Genomic DNA, 19,328 nt, shown 5'->3' with positions numbered 1-19,328 from the left:
ACTAAAGTGCTGGAGTGCCTTTTTCATTTTATTACTTTATACATTTAATTTTTAATTTTTCAGATGTAAGAATTTTTGCCATTTGCCACATTTATTAATATGTAGATACATTTACACACATACTATTTTTCCTTGGAAACAAAATGTAGGATTCATGAGTAAAGGATTATAAACTGGAGAAATTATCATGTACGTGGTATACAGTGCAGCAATTTTAATATCTGCATACCAAATAATGTAACGTCACACAATCTGTATACTCTCCATAGATACGTGAACTTCCATGAATGAGAGAAAGTGAATAACATTTGTTTGTCTGGATCTGGCTAATTTGGCTTAGCATAATCTCCAATTCCAGTCATCTTGTTGCAAAAGGCATGGTTTCGTTCCCCTTACGGCTGGGTAATACTCAATCACACACATACATTACGCTTCCTTCATCCAACCATGCGGTCATCGACGAACATGTAGGTTGATTCCATGTCTTTTTGGTTATATGACATGAGATCTGCACAAATCCAGGGAAATGCTCAGATGTAACATATTCAGCAACGAGGTCTTTCTCAGTCTTGGCCTGGGACCGGAGTCCATGCTGGGCTGGAAGCCTGTGTTGGGGCAATCCGACCCTGAAGGCTGACTGAACATTTCTTTCTGGAAACATCAGAATGTCCTGCTCCCTCACTGCCTCTGCTCAGCTCGCGCTGGCCTAAGTGAAGTAGTGAAAGGACTTGTTTGCAGCCCCTCGTGCCTGCCACCCAGCAGCCCAGCACCTGCTTCGTGTGATGTGTTAAGTTTCTTGTTTGCTCTCTCTCTTCCCTAGGCCAAACTCCATGCAAGCTGGGATTATTTTCTTCCCTGTTTTATTTTGTGTTCCCCAGGTCCTGGTATCTTATGTGCAATAAATCTCTGTCAACCAAACGATCCCTCTTCATTTCTAAAGAAAGCAACCTTTCATGGAGGAGTACATTTTAATGCGCCTGGAAGGCAGACTCAATGCCGTTTAGTTCTTCCACTGCCTGCGCTCTTTCAGCTCCAACCATTCCTCACCCTGGGAACGGGCAGCTGTGCTGGCTGGAGGAGGTACAGAGGCTCTGCCACCCCTGTGTCCATAGATGCCTCCAATGTTTTCTCAGTATTTGACAAAAGTAGCAGGGAACCTGGGAGCTGGCTTGCTTCATGTTTTACAAAGGTGGAAACCTTGGTGGGAATGAGGCTAAAACCCAAGCCACGTGCTGGGGAAGAAGCAAAGTCATCCAACAGGAGGAAGAGGTCTTTGTGCAGTTTCTGTGCGCATACTAAAACACACTAGAATACTTCCTGACATTCACAGAAGGTGTCGTTTTTGTCACCACAATCCTGATATTGAACCTAAAGTCACAATGATAGTTGATATAGATTCATCGATGGACTAGATGCACCAGGATGTACTGAGTGGGAGCAGAGTCTGTGAAGGAGGAGCATTTGGATGGGCCGTCCTTGACACCCCTCCCGTGCCACTGCAGATCAGCTACTTGGAATATGTGCTGCTTGCCAACACGTGCAACTGTCCCTGAAAATGCCTATCTACAGCACGAGACCCAGGGAGGACTTCCCATTTACAGAAAGCAGCACTGTCATTAGGCCAAGAGCATTGGCCACACCGGGCAGAGACAGGACTAGCTGCTCTGTCTGTTCTGGACACCAGAGTTCTTCTGCTGCATCTCCATGCGGTCAGCAGGATCTGCTCACGCATGCCCAACTTGCCCTGTCCCTCCCCTCTGGCACAACTTTTTCTCCGTGTGGCTCAATGGGCAAATGCTAAGAATCTAGTCAAGATGAGACCACCAAGAAGGATACACAGGAAGAGGAGAGGGCTGCCCCTTGACAGAACAAGATACACAACAAACAGCCTGTCATCAGGTGACTGTGGGCTGTGCATATTCAGTGTAACCTATGAGGCCACGGTCCTGAGCCAAGTCAGCCTCAGTGCTGCAAAGAGGAGCCACTGCAGCCCCTCTAGGTCAACTTCTCCCTCAGCTTCAGCACAGCAATTGTGTATTAGAATGAAGCCCGTGCCTTAGCTTGCCCAAGACCAAGATCCTTGCTTCTTCCTAAACAGCCATAGGTAATGTGTGCTATAGCTCTGCAAGACAAAGGGCATGGATAGTGCCTCCACCCCGTGGCATGGTGTAGAAGTCTCAATCGCCAGGCCTCCTGATGGAGACTGCATTTTGATAATGAAGTTACACTGAGGCTGTGTGAACGTGCCCTTAACCCGATGCACCCTTATAAGAAGACGGGATTAGGACACAGAAGCACACGAACAAGGAAGACCCGGGGAGAAAGCAGCAGCTGTGGTCTGGGTTGGTTTTGCATCCCAGAGGTCCATGTGCTGGAGTTGGTTGCCAGGGCGGTGATGCTGCCAGGTGGAGGGGTCTGACGGGAGGTGCCAGGCTCATGCCCATCCTCACATCTTGATCTCCAGTGAGGACAGTGTCATCAGTGAGCTGGCCTCTTCCTGGCGTGGTGCTCCCTCTGCTTCCGTGAGATCGCTCACTCTTGTGTCTGTTCCTGGCCTGAGATACAGTCCATCGTGGTGTGTCACAACCACAAGACCCAGGGCGACCACTGACGTCAGGCTGAAACAGCCATCCAATAGCTGAGCAGAGGCTGCCCTGTCCACACTGTGACTTCAGGACTGTGAGAAAACCGTGATTATTTATGTCACATAATACAGGAGCACGTGTTATAATACTGGGTGTGATCTTTTCTCAGGCAGTCCTAGCACTCATCGGCACAGGAGCTTCCGTTTTCTATCCATTTACACATAGTGAACCTGCGACCTGGAGAGAACAAGGGAGAGACAGCTGAGCCGCAGAGGGGGAGGACCAAATCCACCTCCTCTTGCCATTGCCTGCAGGCATCCTCAAGGCGTTCATCACACAGATGCTCCCTCCACACACACTCGAAGATGCACGCCTGCCGCTCAGGCACTTCTCCGGGAGAACAGGACTGCAGCAAGTTGCAGCTCCAGGGAGAGGCTCTGTAGTGGAGCTGCAGGCAGCATGGTGCTCTCCTAAGAGGCACTCCTGGCAGAGACAGACTCAAAAAGCGGGCCCAGAGGTGACATGCAGTTAGGGTCATGGGAACAAGCAGTTAGGGTCAGACTCTTTGAGGATGGGAGAAGCAGGAACTGGAGCAGCATTGAAACTGGAAGGGAGAGCATGGACCTGGTTTGCTCAAGTTGAGTTCTCCTGAACTACAATAGTTTGGGGATACATTCCAATTTTAAATAAACATTAGCTGTGTAATATCCTACTTTACACACCTGTCAGTGTAGAAGCTTAATGTGATAAATAGTGCAGCATGCGAGCCCACACACATCCCGTGGCACAGCCTACATTTGAATAATTACACTAATCAAGCACTTATTTGGCCAGGAAGGACAGTTTCCACCTGGATCACTGGGGTAGTCTCTGGGCCGGAGCTGGCCCTTCCCTCCTGGAAACCAGAGTGAACCCCACATGTGAGGTACAGAGGCATTATCATGCCACTCTGCCTTTGTGCCCCATTCCCGGCCTGCCCCTTCCTGCTCAGGCAAGCCAGGCTCTTACCCTTAGAGATCAGTGCTACAGTGTTCTGTCTCAACTTCCATTTGGGAAGCAATCCAAGCGGCAGCTGCTCAGAGGGCACCCTAGCCCAAGAAGGACCCTGCCCAGGAAGGGCACCATCCATATGCCCATGCCAGGACAGCAGCATGGTCCGTCCCACCCAATCCTAGGGGCCCAGAGCTTGACTTAGTGCTCCATGTGTCCAGCTTTAAATTCTTCCAGGTTTTTAAACAAGGAGTTCCATGTGGCTCCAACAGGCCCCTCTGCATTCCGTCTCCGTGATGTTCCCTCTCAATATAGTGGTCCTGGAAGGGCACAGACCTGGCACAGCAGGCATCAAGTGTCAGCAGACCATCAAGGTGCTTACTGTCCATGCCAATGTGGTCTCAGTGCTCATGCCCAGCACCTTCCTGTTGTGCCAGGATCACTTGTCCACCAGAAAGAGCGAAGCAGTGACAGGTGTGTCCCCACTAGTAGCCATCATGTGTGAACCTGTAACTGAATCCTTCAGGACTTAAAAATGAAATCAAGCTCGTTTTTCCAGATAAGACACCACATCCATGTAGGAAGATGAGGAACCTCGACTCTTTATCATCATGCTTACTCTCCTGGGTCTTTGTTGTATCCCTGGGCATCCAGAGTGACCATGCAGCACCCCATCAGGAGGGCACTCCACTTGCCAACTATGCTCTCCTCACCTGTCCACCTGCCAGCCAGCACAGACCTTAGCAGCTCAATCAGTCCTGGCCGGCCCAACCTTGTGAGATAGACACAAGGCAGGTGTCCCAGCAAAGACCAGGGGACCAGGTACATTAGGCTGAGCCAGTGCCCAGCAGAGTTAAAACAGCCCTTCATCTCCATGGCCCATCATCACTGCATCTGCTACTGACCAACCAAAGAGGAAAGCCTATCCCCAAGTGCAGGGTGTGTGAGAGCTGAAACAACCCAAAGGACCTCCAGGTGGAGGGCACAGGTGGCCCTGGGAGAGGAAGGCTGGGACTCAGGGCGTAACTGGCCGGCTCTGCAGTCCAGTCTTTGAGTGCTGAGCATCTAAGCCCTGCATCCGAACGCAGATTGTAGCAGTTTCTGAACTACACGAGGACAAAAGTAAGACAGCCCAGACACTCGTGGGAAAATACAGTTTCACTTTAGCACAACTGGATGAGGTTGAGACACAGAATACTGGAGCACCCTGTTGGGAGGGCAAGCACAGCCCAGCTGAGGTATTCATACAGCACTAACAAATAGAAAGAGAAGAAAACTGCTCATAGTTGATCTGTAACCTACTCATATTTCAATCAGGAACTAACACATCCACTCTAGAGATGAGACGGAAACAGCAAATGAACACATGTTGAATAAAATAACACAACTCAGCTCATCCAACCACAAGAGGGCGCTCCTGCAGGCAGGATCCCTACACGAAGGAGCAAGAGGGAGAGCCAGGACAGAGACAACCCGAGGCAGCCCTGTGCCACGTGACACCAGAGGCGCTAGGCTCTCAACAAACCCAAGCCCTTGCAGCCTCATGAGTGGCAGCACATCCTGGGATTCTAACGACTTGATGACTGCAAGACAGGTGCATTCTGAGCCCACCACTTCCTCTTACACAACCATACCGAGCCCCCACTCCCCTGCACAGCCCACCCACAGGGCGCAGCTTTCCAGAGATTAAAAATAGGATGTTGCTGCACAGTCCCAGGAATGCTGGCCAGGAACATAGGAACCCAGGAGCGCCTGTGCCCAGAGCTCTGCCCTTGTCCTCGGCCAGGCCAGGGACATGGCACAGGAGGCCTGCCAGGGAGGCGGGCAGGATGGGGAGATGGGACAGAGCTGTCGCCATCAGGGAGAAGTGGAAGCCTGGATTCAAGCTCGCACTGAAGATGTGGCACCTGCACCAGGCTGTCAGGAGCTACAGTAATTCATGCCACATCAAAGCCATGATTAGCACCACTTCCTGGCTGTCTCTTTCCATTTATTTATGGCATCTTGCACACTTGAATGCTATTTTTGTAACTGGGTAATGGGTGTTTCCATAGCTGCAGGTCTATATTAGGGTGACAAAGGTGCCTGAGAGGTGCCCCGATGATTGAGTGCCTCACCCAGTAACAACAGCCCCATCTCCTCAGAGAGAAAGGGCTGAGGATGCAACATACAGGCAAAGGGTCTGAGGCCTCCAGGCCAGAAGTGAGTGGGGACCACTGAGCCAAAGCAGGGGCATCAACTCCCTTGTCTGTTGGTAGGGTTATTTCTATTCATTGCCCTTGCCCCAAAATGGCTTTCCTTGAATGCGTCTGGCCACGTCAGTGTCAGGGCAGTTAAGAAGTCACCAGGGCATGTCTTGTCTACCCCAGCCTCACCCCCACAATGTGTTTTTCTTTTTTGAGAAGATTCAAGGGCTGATAAGGAGTCCCCTGGGAAACCACCAAGCCACTCCATCCAAGATCAGCCGGACAAGGCTCGCTTCCACTGCAGAGAGATTTCCTGTGATTTCTTCCAAGTTTAACTTCTCTCCACCGTGATTGTCCTTGAAAAATACAAGCCTGGGACCCAGCATCGTAGGGATCCCATGTAGGCACTTCTTCTAATCTTAATGGTCCTGCTTCCCATCCAGCTCCCTGCTTGTGGCCTGACAAAGCAGTCGAGGACAGCCCAAAGACTTGGGACCCTGTATGTGGGAGACCCAGGAGAGGCTCTGGACTGCTGGGTTCAGACTGGCGCAGCTCCAGCAGCTGTGGCCTCCCGGGGAGTGAATCAAAGGACAGAAGATCTTCTCTGTTTCTCCTCTCTGTACATCTGATTTTCCAATAAAAAGAATATTTTTAAAAGAAAAACACAAGTTGATATGTTTATGCCATGGAAGAAGTGTGTCATTTCTACACTCATAGCTACAATGGGGAGAACCAAGCTCAGCCCCGACAAAGCCGGGGGCCATCAGGGACTGGGCATGGCTAGAGCTTAGCTCCCACTGCAGGTCCCCAACCCTGTCCCAAGATGACAGTCCTCCAGAAGTTCCCAGCAAAGGACATGTTGGGCTTCCAATGTGTCCTCAGAAGGGCCAGGTCAACGCCATGACTTCTATTCTGAGCTCAGATTCCCCAGCCCCCACCTTCGTTGTTCACTTTTATGAACCTCTGGAGAAGGACAAGCTGGGACAAGCTTCCATGCACCTGTTCCCATCTGACAGTTCATGGCTGATTCCTGACTTCTGGGCCTGAGACCATCATCCAGGGGGTCCTTTGTTAGGTCAGGAGATCGTTGGGATCTTTGGGTAAAGCCAAAGTTTGTCCTCTCCCCAAAAGTTTCCAAGACTGAAGCCAACACTCTCCATTGGACACCTGCCCTCTTATAGCTGGGCTTGAGTCTGAAATGCATTTCACTCAGGCCACGTAAAAGGCATCCTAAGATAACCAGGGTCAGAATGCAGTCAGCCTCCACAAATAAAGCACAGTCCATGACTGCACACTGAAGGCATCCGAGCCGGGACCTCTGATTTCCAACAGTTGCATCAGCTGCAAGCACACCCTGGGAGACGCTGCCTGGTAGACAAGAGCTTAGCGAGACAGCACCACCTTTGACTAAATGTCTAAAATCAGTCTAGTTGATGACACAGTCCAAAAGCACAGGTATGCCCAAGCGGCACCATGACATGCGTGCCTTGGGTGTTATTCGAGTTCTGTGTCCTATTGCTTCTCCCTGTCCCGGGGTGTCGGTTTCGGCTAGGCCTGGGGTGCTCTGTGTTGGGTCTGCAAGTGTGGACATGAAGGGCCTGAGGCCTAGAACCTGGCTGAGGACCAAAGTGAACACTAGAGCCAGACTCCAAGCCAGAAGGGGCCACGAGCTCACTCCCTCCTCCATCTTGATGAGGATCCCACATTCCTGTTTGAGAAGAAAATCCTTGTTGCTCTGATAAGAGGGAATGAGTTCCATAGGAAGCACAGCATAGAGAAACCCCTGGTTCTCAAGGAACTGGAGGTGGTCACGCAGGGACCCCAGTGTTCTCTGCACAGGGATGGGAGCCTTCGCTGCACGAGTCAGCTGGACAGGCGACACTGTTGCCTCTCAGCTGCATGGACATGTGCTGCAGCATTTCCTGCGATGCCCATGTGAGACTTGAAGCAAAGTGTGGCGTGTGGCAGAGCCTGCAATGTCATGGGATGCACCCAAGGGGGTTCTGATGCAAGTGCTGTCTTCACTTCGGAACCAGCTTCCCGCCAAGGCACATGCTAGGAGGCCGTGGTGATGGTCCAGGGCTTGAGTCTCTGGTGTTCACAGGGGACATTCTGATTAAGTTCCAGGCTTCTTGCCTCAGCGTGACCCAGCCCTGGCTATTTAGCATCTGGAACATTAACCAGTCTCTTTCTCTCTCTCTCTCTCTCCTTCCCTCCTTTCAAACAAAATAAATTCAAAACTTTTACAAGATTCAACTGAAAATGTGCCAGAGCTGAGCTGGCGGGGCGCTGGCTCTAGTCCTGCTGCAGGAGGTGATTGCTCCTCTCTGCCTCCAAGGGGCGTCTCAAAATCAGAATTCAGCGGTGAGCTCCCTGGCACAAAACACGACCTAAAGCCAGAGAAGAGTGCTCCACCCCCTCAATCCCAGGTGTCCCAGGAGCCTCCGACTCTGCCCTGGGAGCTGAGACACCTGCAGATGGGGGCCTCCCAGCAGAGAAAAAGAGGGGGGTCTGGACTCTGGAACCACAGCCAGTAGGGGGAGCCCAGGGCACGGGCGCCAGCAGGTCCTCAGGTCCCTGCTGAGGGATGACTCCTGCCCCTGACCTAACAGCCACCTCCACATGGTCCCAGGCCCAGGGGTGTGAGCGCCGCGTGGGTGTAACCTTTGCACATCATTGAGAAGCACCTGCAGCGCTTCTGGCTCTCTCTGGGGCGAGTCCTGGCTGCCAAACAGCACTCAGAGCCACCCGTAGCCCACACCACCAAGTCAGGGGATAGTTGTGGACACAGCGTCTGGACTAGGGCTGTTCTCACAGAAGGTGAGGGTTCTTCTGGAGCAGAGCAAACCGCGCCCACAGAAGCACCGGAGAGTTGGAGCTGAACTGTCCAGTCTCGCCTGGGCCCGCAAGGTCACAGCTCTGATTGTGTAATCCTCGGAAAAGCACGCAGCAGCCAACACAGGGAGGAGCCACTCTGTGCCCACAGCTGCTCTCTAGGGTGGGCAAAGCCTCACGGACTGACAGCACCACGCACGAGCCAGGGGTCACATAGCCCAGCAGCTCTGGCCACTGCTGCGCTCACGTCATTTCCAGGGAAAGTGCTGACGTAACTCTCTACAACCAAAGAGAAGCTGAATGTAACTCAGAATCCTTGGGTCCTGGTGACCCGTGGCGGCCCCAGAGGCGCCCTCCTCCTGTCTGTCCGCACAACTGGGTCCCCGCCACAACCCAAAGGGAAGAACCTGGATGCTTTGGATCCTTGACAGACAGACCACATTGTGGAGCGGGCGGATTCTTCCCCGGCTGATGGAAGACAGTCAAGTACTGTGAGTCCTAGAAACATCTCCGCTCATCCTGAGAGTTTTGGAAATGAGGCACCGCTGCTACCGCAGAGGTGAAATACAGCACACAGCCGTGTTCTAACCTGGCTCGGTGTGCACACGGAGCAGACAGCCAGCACATAGAAAGGGCAGCTGTGTGTCCCTCCCCCCTCCCTCTGCAGGAATTTGGCTGGAGATAAAGGTTTGATCTTTGAGCAGTAACATTCCCTGCGTCCAACTGAGCGCGGCAAGCAAACAAACACCTTGGCTTCTGGGCAGCTTGTGCCATGGATTGGCATGACCTCCGGCAAAAGGCTTAAGCTCTGGTTGCCTCAGGTCCCACACCCCTGTGACAAAAGTAATAAGCAAGGCCTCAGTTCCTGGGGGCCAGAGCACACAGCATGACAGCATGAGGGTCTCCCCAAAGTCTGGGTCTTTCACACTCACTGCTATTGGGGTTCCACGCACTCTCCTAGCCTGCAGCTTCAGGTGCAAATTCCCTCAATGGACAGGAGGAAAACATTGTGTGCATGTAAAGAATCTAGCTCATGGGGCATCGGTCAGCACAAGGCAGCAAGTCCGAATGGTCCTGCAGGGGTCCTGGCTTCCAGCTTCTGGCTTCCCAACCCCACTTCAGGCCCCATCTGTTGCCCGTGGCCTCACTGAGTGCCCTGGTCTTGCCCCCTCTGGGACACAGCTCAGCAGACAACCAAGACAGGGCCTAGTCTCTGCTGAGCTCCATCTCCTGTGCTGTCTGAAACTGCCCCAGGACAGCGTTCTTAACCAGGGTTGTAGCAATGGAGATCTTTAACTCGTGGTTTTAGGGACTATCAGTGCCTGATGGGAGATGTCACCAGGATGGCCGTGCTGTGAGCCGTATCTATGCAGTCTCCATTGTCATCCGAAGAAAGCAGGCACCAGCACACAGGAAGTGGAGTCATACAGGTTTATCAAGACACAAACGCATGTCCAAATGTCACCAGCTTCCGGCCTACGGTGGGAGAGGCCAGAAAATGGCTCCTCATCCGTGGCCTCCTGTGAGTTCTGCGTCTCCTTCCTCCTTGGACCGCCACACAGAGGAAGAGGATGTGAGATGAATGGAATACTCCCTAACCCAGGAGGCACAGAACTTCACTGGGCACACCCCAAGACAGGGTTGGCCATCAGAGGCCACTGTAGCTGAGTCTCTGCTGTGTGGTCATGCCGCACCTGTGCCTGGGCCTAACATTGGCCCACCCCAGGCTTTGGGCACTGCTGGGCACCGAAAGCTGCTGACTGCATGGTGACCTGCTCAACCTTTCATGGGCAGATCCAACTGATGGAAGAAACTCCTCCTGGGGAGAAATCCCTTGTCACCCTGGAACTTCCACCTGCTGTCTTCCTCCCCAGCTCCACGGCAACTCAGTGTGTCTGGGCCATTTTCCCTTGGAGGGGCCTTCCCAGACTGACAACGCATGCTCCTGGAGCTGATGGATTTTCTGAGCATTCTAGCACGAAGACATTCCTGTGACAATACGGGGCTTTGGCTGAGAAAGACATGTGTCGGGTGGGCAGGAATTGTGAGAGAAGGTTCAGAACACGTTATTCTGGAAGTGCTAATATTGGAGACACGGACGACAGTCCTCCATGCTCATCAGCAGGGGTCTGCAGGTGGTGGGTGCCTGGGCTCCTGTCTCCAGCTCTCCCTTCCGCACGGGCCACAGTGGCAGAGCAAGGGTGTGTTTCAGATCAATGCATTTTACCGCTTTAAGGAAAAACATGGGCAAACTGATAATAAAGTGCCAGACGAGGCAGCCTTCACCGTGGACCTTGTGTCACGTGGGCTGCACTTTTGAATAGTCCTGGAGGTGAGCATAAGCTAGATGCAGAAGTTTTTATTTAAAAATATTAATAAACTTGAGATTAAATATTAAAGAGAAAAGCTGCAGCTCACTCCTTCTGGATAAGGGCTCAGGAGCTTTGTTACTCTGCCTCTCTTGAGGCTGGCATGTAGTTAAAATCTCTATAAAAATATATTTTTTAAGTTTTGAAAATATTTTTTTTTTTACAATTAGAAATCTCACTATAAGAATACGTTTTACTGCTTGCGTCATTTGGCAAAAGGATCTAGAAAAAAGCAATCTCTATTATATTTCCTTTTGCTGTGTTTTATTAGAAGAAAGGACAGTTGGGATCGTGAGCAACCTTTCAATAAAGTTAGAAACGTAACGTGGAAAGGGTACTAATACTGTAATTACTGGTTCTCTATCACCAGCCACAGTACTCTTTGTCACTTCTGCTATGTAAAGTCACTGTTCACATACTGTGGCTAATTCCCTTTGTTGAATTTCACAGTGAAGGCAGCTTCCTGAATATCTGTTATTGCAGTCCTATGGATGCAGGCTTCTCAGATAAAGGGACAACTGGATGCACCCATCTGTGTGCAAATTGAAACTGAGTTTAACCCGTTGGCTTCGGGGTCCAGTCGCCTCAGGCCACATGCGTCCTGTGCTCTTGACAGAGAAGGCGTGCACTTGCGGTGACTCAGCTTCCACTTTGAGCAATGTTTTGCAGGACATCAAAAGCAACTGGCTCTTAGAGAGCGAGCCCCTGGGGAAAAGGCCCAGGAGTCTGGCAGGAACAGAGGATTGTGGAGTTGGAGAAAAACCTTGACAGGCTTTGAGGCTAGAAGAAGGAGAGGCTATCTCCACGCGGTAAGGTCTTTTGCTCAACAAAGTGTCAGTTTATTGGCAACCGTGTAGGCTTTGGAATCACACTGCATCAGAATCTGCACAGAAAGTCCGAAAGGAAGAAAAGTGGAGCATCTGAGTTCTGGTTCATTTTGTTTTTAGAAGATATTTTTTCCTACATTTGTCTTTTTTCTGTGGCATTACCACTAACAGGAGCATATCCTTGGGCAAACAATGCCCATTCAGATTTCTCTTATCATTTCTCCTGGTGTAATTTTCAGAGAGAGACAGAAGAAGGGAAGAGGAAGAGAATATCAAGTGTATCAGCCAATTCCAGTCAGTCCCTTTGTGAAGAGTAAGAAGCCAAGGCTGAGCACACAGCGCAATGGACTTCGCTCTGTCTCTGGGGACGAGTGCCCATGTTTCTTTATTCAACAAATATTTGGTGACTTTGTGCAATGCGCCAGGCTCTGAGACCCTGAATGAAAGGGGAGCGGTGGAGGGGGAGACAAAGGGCAGTGGGGTCCCAGCTTTCTGGAAGCTGCATTGTGTCTGCTGCTGGACATGGTCACCAGCAAGAAAACAAAGGAGAGAGTGCCCAGGAAGCAGGGAGGAGACGAGGCAGGCCCTGTGTGAGGGAGCAGATGTGAGACTCAAGGCCACAGTGCCATGATCTGCAGAACCCGTGGTCAGACTCACAGCACAGCAGATGCCACGCCCGCCTCAGGAACGAGCCGCACACGGGTGGAGCCCAAGAGGCTGAAGTGGTGGCTAGAGTTGTGGCAAGAGGAACCAGCCAGCCCAGGTTGTTTCCAAAGGGCAGTGCTGGGCACAAATGAGTATGTTTCTTGCTGGGACAGTACAGTTGATCTTAAACACTCTCCACAGTGTAGAGAAGAGCAGGTCAAACCTCACGCAGATTTCATCCGGCTTCAGCCATTGGTGGCTCCTGATCAGCCTTGTTTTGTCCCAGCCCCACTCCTCTCCATCCTGCCCAGATTTTAATGCCAATGCTGGCTAATGTTGTAAACAATACAGCCCCCGATCATATATTGTTTCATGTGTAAATGTTGAATGTGCATGAGGTTTGCTCAGGTCAGGTTCATTGTACAACCCACTGACACCTTGCTGAAGTTTCTTTAACCCATAAGGCTCCTCTCCCTAAAGAATTTAAAGCAAAGGTATCTCATGATTTGCGCCATTTTTTAAAGATCACTCCTGCTCTATAGAGGAGCGGATAGAGGCAGGTCAGATGGAGGAAGAAGCAGCACCTGGCATTTGATGCCAGTTCCAACAGGCAGGGATGATCTGCTCTCAGGCGCACCCCCAGGGGCAGCAAAGAATGTGAGGAGACATTCTCTAGTTATAGCTTAATAGGCTTGTATTTTGGGTATGCTCATTTAAATTTGAAAACTGAAGATACTGCATGTATAAATGAAAGACATGCAAATGAGGCAATTGGTACTAAATACACTTGCAGAAACATCATTGGCACATCAGAAATACAAATGCATATGTGGCATGCATGCTTAGACTCTATTTGAGTGCGAGGTCAAAAGTCTCACATGCACAAGCATGCGCACAGGGCCAGAGCTGTGACAAATCAGATTTAGCTGCTGCCTGGGATGCTGGCATCCCACAGGGGTGCTGGTTCAAGTCGCAGCTGCTCGACTCTCAGTCCAGCTCCTGCTAACTGGCTTAGGAAAGCAAGAGAAGATGTCTTGGGCCCCTGACACCTAGGTGGGAGAACCAGACGGAGCTCCTGTGTGTTGGCTCAGCCCAGCCTGGCCTTGGCCTTCCTGGGGTGAACCAGTGAACGTGAAGTTCTCTTTCTCTTGTCTCTCCCTCCCTCTCTCTTGGTCTGTGCCTCTCTCCCTTGAACTCTGCCTTTCAGATGAATAAATATTAAAAAATAAATAAAAGTAGAAAGACAACTTCTGTTCTTAGCACACTCGCATGCTTAATGTCCAGCACCATCGCAACATTGACTTTGACAGTGTAAGTAAAGGGGCAGCATAGCCCTGTAGAGATCTGGCACCCAGAGCAACAAGTCCTGTGGATTAGAAGAAGCTCTGGCACTTACAAAACCTAAGAGAAGCTGGGGAGTAAGGGAGACACAAGGACCCAAAATGCTGATTCTCAGCAGACCAGCACCAGTACCGATGGCAAAGTACTTCCTGATAAGCACTGTTTGCCTTCAGCCAATAAGATACACAGGACCCCACTCTTCCGAGTCTCCAAAATGGATAGGTTTTTATTTGGAATGCAGAGTCGAAGCCTGCAACGGCCAGAAGGAAGCCGGGAGCACCATCCTTGTCTTTTTCATGAATGGTCAGGGCCCAGATCATGGAGCCATCATCTGGTGCTCTCACAGAGTGTTGGATCAAAAGTGGGGCAATCTGGACTCGAACTGGCACTCATACAGGATGCTCACATTTCAGGTAGTGGGTTAACCCACTGTGTGCTAACATAGGCCCCTGTTCTGAGCCTTTCCATGTTGAATTGCTTTGCGTACATACTGCCCCAAACCTTCTTCCTGCTCCGTTTAGTGGACACTGCCTCCTAGCTCTCCTGTGAAGCTCCCAGCATGCTTCTGTCCTGCCTGGCTTCTACTCGCAGTCTCCTCAACCTGAACTTCTTGAAGTCATCCCAATGAGTCTCAAGGCAGCTCTCTAAGCCTGGCTGTCCTTTAGAGCTTTAGCGAGGGTGAAGGAGATGAAAATGATAGGGAACCCTCACACCTCAGTTCCTTTTTAGCCCTGTTAAGCACGAGACGCTAAGGAAGCCTGCGGGGTGCGTGAAGAGGCTTGTGAGGGGTTATTTTTACTCGCTAAGTGCCTGTCGCCCTTCAGTTCTCCAGTGATGTCGTGTTCCTGATCCACAGCAGCTGTTGTTTCTCGTGGTGGTTTTCAGGGTGTGACCCGGGCTGCCTTACACCTGCTCACTTCCAGAGCAGCCCTGGCTGCAGCTGCCTGACTGCACAGAGCGGGCAGAGGCTCATTCCCTGGGGTTCCGACTTAGGACTGGTTCCCTTGTCACAGAGGCTGGACAAGCAGCACGGCCCCCCTTCTGAGCTGTTTGTCTTGCTTTTCCCTCTTTGAGGAGCCTGGAGCCTCTGTCGACGCAGTGGCAAGCATCGAGATCAAAGTTGTAAAGCACACGTTTAAATCCTGATGTTTCTATTGTAAGGAAACAGAAGAAGTTTCTCATATTTGGATAGTGGAGAGAAAGAATCTTTGGTTTCTATCAGAATGGCACACTGGCTTTAGCTAACATCACGCTGGCTTGAAGCAAGCCATCACTGGTACCGTCCATCACTGTCCCTAGTGTGTTGGGCTGAGCAGCAGCTGAACAAGGATTCTGTGCCCCATGGCATTACTCAAACAGCATAACCCTTTATATATTGGAGACGAATCTTTGCTCTTCAAGCTCCAGTGTCGCCTATTGGCAAAGCACGGTAATCAATAATGACTGTTTTGGATGATGAGCATGCTGCTGTGTGCCAGCCACCAAGCCAAGCTTTTAACATGAGTTATCTCACTTAATCCCCTCAGCAGCCATTAGACATCTCCATTAAGTAGATGAGGCCTCTGGGATTCAAAAAGTTTAAATAACTTGTCCGAAAGCACTCAGCTAAATTATAGAAGCATGACTCACACTGCTTGGATCATTACATCATGCTTGCCTCAGAGGCCAAGTTGTTCTGTCTGTATTTTTGGTCCTTACAGCTGGGTGTGTCTGAAACCGCAGTGTAACCCATTCCTCCGGTGTGTGCCCGTGTTTGCATTTGTGTGCACATATGTGATGGAGGGTTCCTGTCGGGCTCACTGTAGTTCCATTTTGTTTTGTTTGAGGACAGTGCTGGGTCTGTTGAAGGGCAGGAACTGTGCAGGAAGCCTGGCAGCAGGAGCTTTGTAGGGCAGTGGGGTGGCCTGCTCAGGCCACATAGAGAGCCCAGGCTGGCCTTGCAAGCTACTGGGAAATGAAGGCCTGAAATGCTCATGGAACTTGTGCCCATAAGTAACACAAAATTACTCCACACACTGAGAGTTGAAGGTCATCTCCTGGCCTGTCCAGAGCCCCATGGACAGCTCATGAGGTGGAACGGAAAGCACCAGAGGTCCAGATGTCTTTTGCTGAGATTTCTCTTTAATGAAGTCATTGAGAGCAAGGGATCAGGGGTTAGTGAAGCAGAGTTGTATTTCAGTGAGAAGGGCGGGAGCTGATCAATACAGGACATTATGCAAATAGAGTAGAAAATGGAAGTTCACAAGGATATGAAGCAGGGAGACAGCTACAGAGGAGTGAGCGTTCGACTGGCAGGAGCTTCCCTGGATGGGGAACCACATCTCTGAGCACTTGGCTGAAGACAGACTAGAGGGCACCCAAGGGTTTCTCTGAGCAGAACACTACTGCAAACTTTGCGACCTCCTGCTGGGGACTAACGCAGGGTGGGACAGCCAGCTGCCAACACCAGAGGAGAAAGACGGATGCACCATGCTCCCCTGCCTGTTCATGCACCTGTGCTGCCTGCAGGAGCCTGCTGACCACCTGCTGTGCGTCAGGTGTGATAGCTGGTGAGGCCACGCTGGTGGGAGTTGGGAGTGGGGAGTGGTGGGCAGGGGTAGGTAGTCCCATAGCCTCCTCTCCTGGAGTATCTAGCAGGCAGATTCTGTTCCTTTGTTATAAGCTGCATGAGAGAGATCTTCTGTCCACTGACTCACTCTGCAAGCACCTGTCACACCTAGGGCAGAGCCAGGTCAAAGGCCGGAACCTGGAACTCCATCCTGGTCGTCAGAGGTGCAGGTACCTGGGCCACCATCTGCTGCTTCCCAACATGCTGCCAGAGAGCTGGATGCGACTCAGAGCAGCTGTGGACTGCAGGCACAGCACTCCGATAGGGAATGAAGGCATCGACATGACGGCTCAACCACTGCACCATGCTCTCTTCTAACACAAACAAAACAGCAAGAAAACAACCAAGCCAGTTTGCTTTTGTTCTATCTCTCTCTCCAATTAAGATAATTCCTGGCCACCATGTTTGATGTCCAGCTGTTTGCTGTATACGCTTGTCAGGTCCAGAAACTACACTACAATGACTTGCTGTGTGTCAAGCCCGAGTGCGCATGTTCCGCCTTCACAGGCTCCATCCCAGACCTGCCTTATTTGGGCTGCCTACCATGGCTGCACAGCTCCCTTGCCATGGTTCTTCACATCTTTCCTTCCCTTGTCTTCCGAAATACCTGCTCTCCCATTACCACTCCAGTTTTGTGAGCGCTTGGCTTTCATTGTTGCTTATTTACTCTATGTGAAGGTTAGCTGTGAATGCCTAAGACTTAAAAGTCATCTCACACTTGGTACAGCTCGAAACCAAATTTGTTCTCTCCCCTGTTCTGGCATTGTCTAGTGTAGGTTATGGCACCATTGTCCACTGGCTTTTCTAAGCAGTGTGCCATCCCAGGTCCTGCCCTCTCTTCACTCCCATACTGAATACATCATGAAACAGTATCTTTTCCTCTACTTAAATATCCCCTAAATCTGCCACCTTACCTCAGTCTTCTGTCACAAAGAGCTTGACACAGACACCAAACATATGTCTGGGGAATAATCTTACTTGATGAGTAGATGAATACATGACCAAGTTCAAATCACAGCCTCTCGTGAACCCAGCTCTGTGCAAGCTGGGATCGCCCTGCCCCTTGCGCTCTGAGGCCATGGCCCAGTGATTCAGTTCCCATCTTCCGGCAAGCTCACACGCTCACAGTGTCACTTTCAGAGATGACCCAGACATATTTCTTCACTTGCTAAAGTTCCCTGGGCTCTCAATTTATTCTAACACTGGAAGAACTCTATGGTGGGAAAAGAGCAGACAATTTTGAGTGTGAGCCTATGCACATTTATATCAATGTGGAGAATCTAATTTTCCTTTGCTTCTTTCATTTGTTTCATAGTCTCCCTGCATCAGCTACCGAAGACAAGGTTCCAGGTCATCTTAGCCTTTGCTTCATTCCCAATTCTGTTTTCTTCTGCAGGGAATGGCCATTAACACCTGGAATTCGCCCACATGTGAGTGTGCATGGGGGTGTAGGTGGTTGTGTACATAGACTGGTACATAGGTGGCTTTGTGCCCTCAAAGTGTCAGGAGTCATGGATGTTCTCTGTCCCAAGAGAAAGGCAGAGTTGGATATGCAGAACATTGTCAGCAGTGTAGCGGGTATTATTAACAATGCAGTTTTGCTAAGTGCATCCAGGAAGAAGAAAGGGCAAAGCTCTAAGAAGAACAAAGTATCAAGTGCCAAGACAACACAGTGAGAATGTACCCGTATGACCACACACCATTGAATATGAGCTTCATTGATGCCCCACTCCTTGATAAATGCTTCTTGGCACAGACCTTAAACTGAATTTTTCTTCCACTCAGTTCTGAAAACTTTTCTCTGTTGCTATTAAGTCAGTGAACATAAATACAGCTATTTACACTGGCATAAACAATCTCCAAGACAAATGTCATGGTCTGCATTGAGCTTAGGAGACAACCTGGTACCAGCAAAACACCTGCAGTAATGGGAAGTGATAATAAACGCGCTGCTGTCGTCATGCGGCTTGTGTTGTCTGAGGCTTCACTCATGTTCTCCGACACACATGGTCAGGATTGCCAAGTTAAAAATCATGTACGTTTCCCTAGAAGGGAAGTGGAAATAGTGCAGAGAAGGGCGGAGGAAGGATTCTAGTTGGGGTTCTGCAATTGCAGCTGCCCAGGGAGGGTGCTCCACTGACCACAGGCCCCCAGCACTCGCATGCCACTTTACAAATGCACCGGTGTCAGAGCCCAGTGTGACCGGGCAGGCAGTAATTGATGGAAGGCAAAGTGAAAAGGATTCCCCCCTAGTTTATTATTCATCAGTCTATTTTTATGAACAGGAAATGAGTCAGTTACTGCAGGGATATTGGAGTTTAACCCTGCTTTAGCTGCAAGCCGAGACAATCTGCTCTGGAATCCCATGGGAAGTGTGCAGAGCCAAGCGCTCGAGGTTTCTCATTTCTGTGGATTTCTGAAGCTGATTTAACCATTAAGGAAGGTGCCTCTTGTTCAGTCCACAGTTATCCTGAGAGTACTTCTCTCAGCACTTGACTGGCTTTATTCTCCCTGCTGGGGAGCACTTAGTCCAGTGCGAGGAGCAAGGCAGGCTTGGACAGCGCTCCACACCTCCTGTCGAGGGGTCTTCGCTGCTCCCGGAAAGAGGAACTGTGCTGCTGTTTTTCTCTGCTACAGCAACAGGCCAAAGAGACGGCGACAGCGAGCTCTAATCAATCCCAACTCCTCCAGAACAGAGTTTGTAGCATTTCAGTAAGCACAGGATGAGACGTTCCACCTCCCAAACTGCCAGATCCTAAAAATACACCAATAGAGGTTTTCCAGTCACAAATGAATGAAGATCCATTTTTAAAGCTTCCTCTTTTTTTGTTGTTGTTATTAGAAAGGCAGTGAGACCAAGGATGAGGTGGCGAGATCGTCGCTGTCCCAGCCCACTCCGCGGGAGCACTCAGGGGAGCACTCAGTCCAGCGCTCTGACTGTA

Source organism: Ochotona curzoniae, unplaced genomic scaffold (genome assembly GCF_017591425.1).
Source record: "Ochotona curzoniae isolate NIBS_2020 unplaced genomic scaffold, NIBS_Ocur_1.0 scaffold_3890, whole genome shotgun sequence".
NCBI lineage: Eukaryota > Metazoa > Chordata > Mammalia > Lagomorpha > Ochotonidae > Ochotona > Ochotona curzoniae.
Note: the sequence above shows the minus strand (reverse complement) of the source record.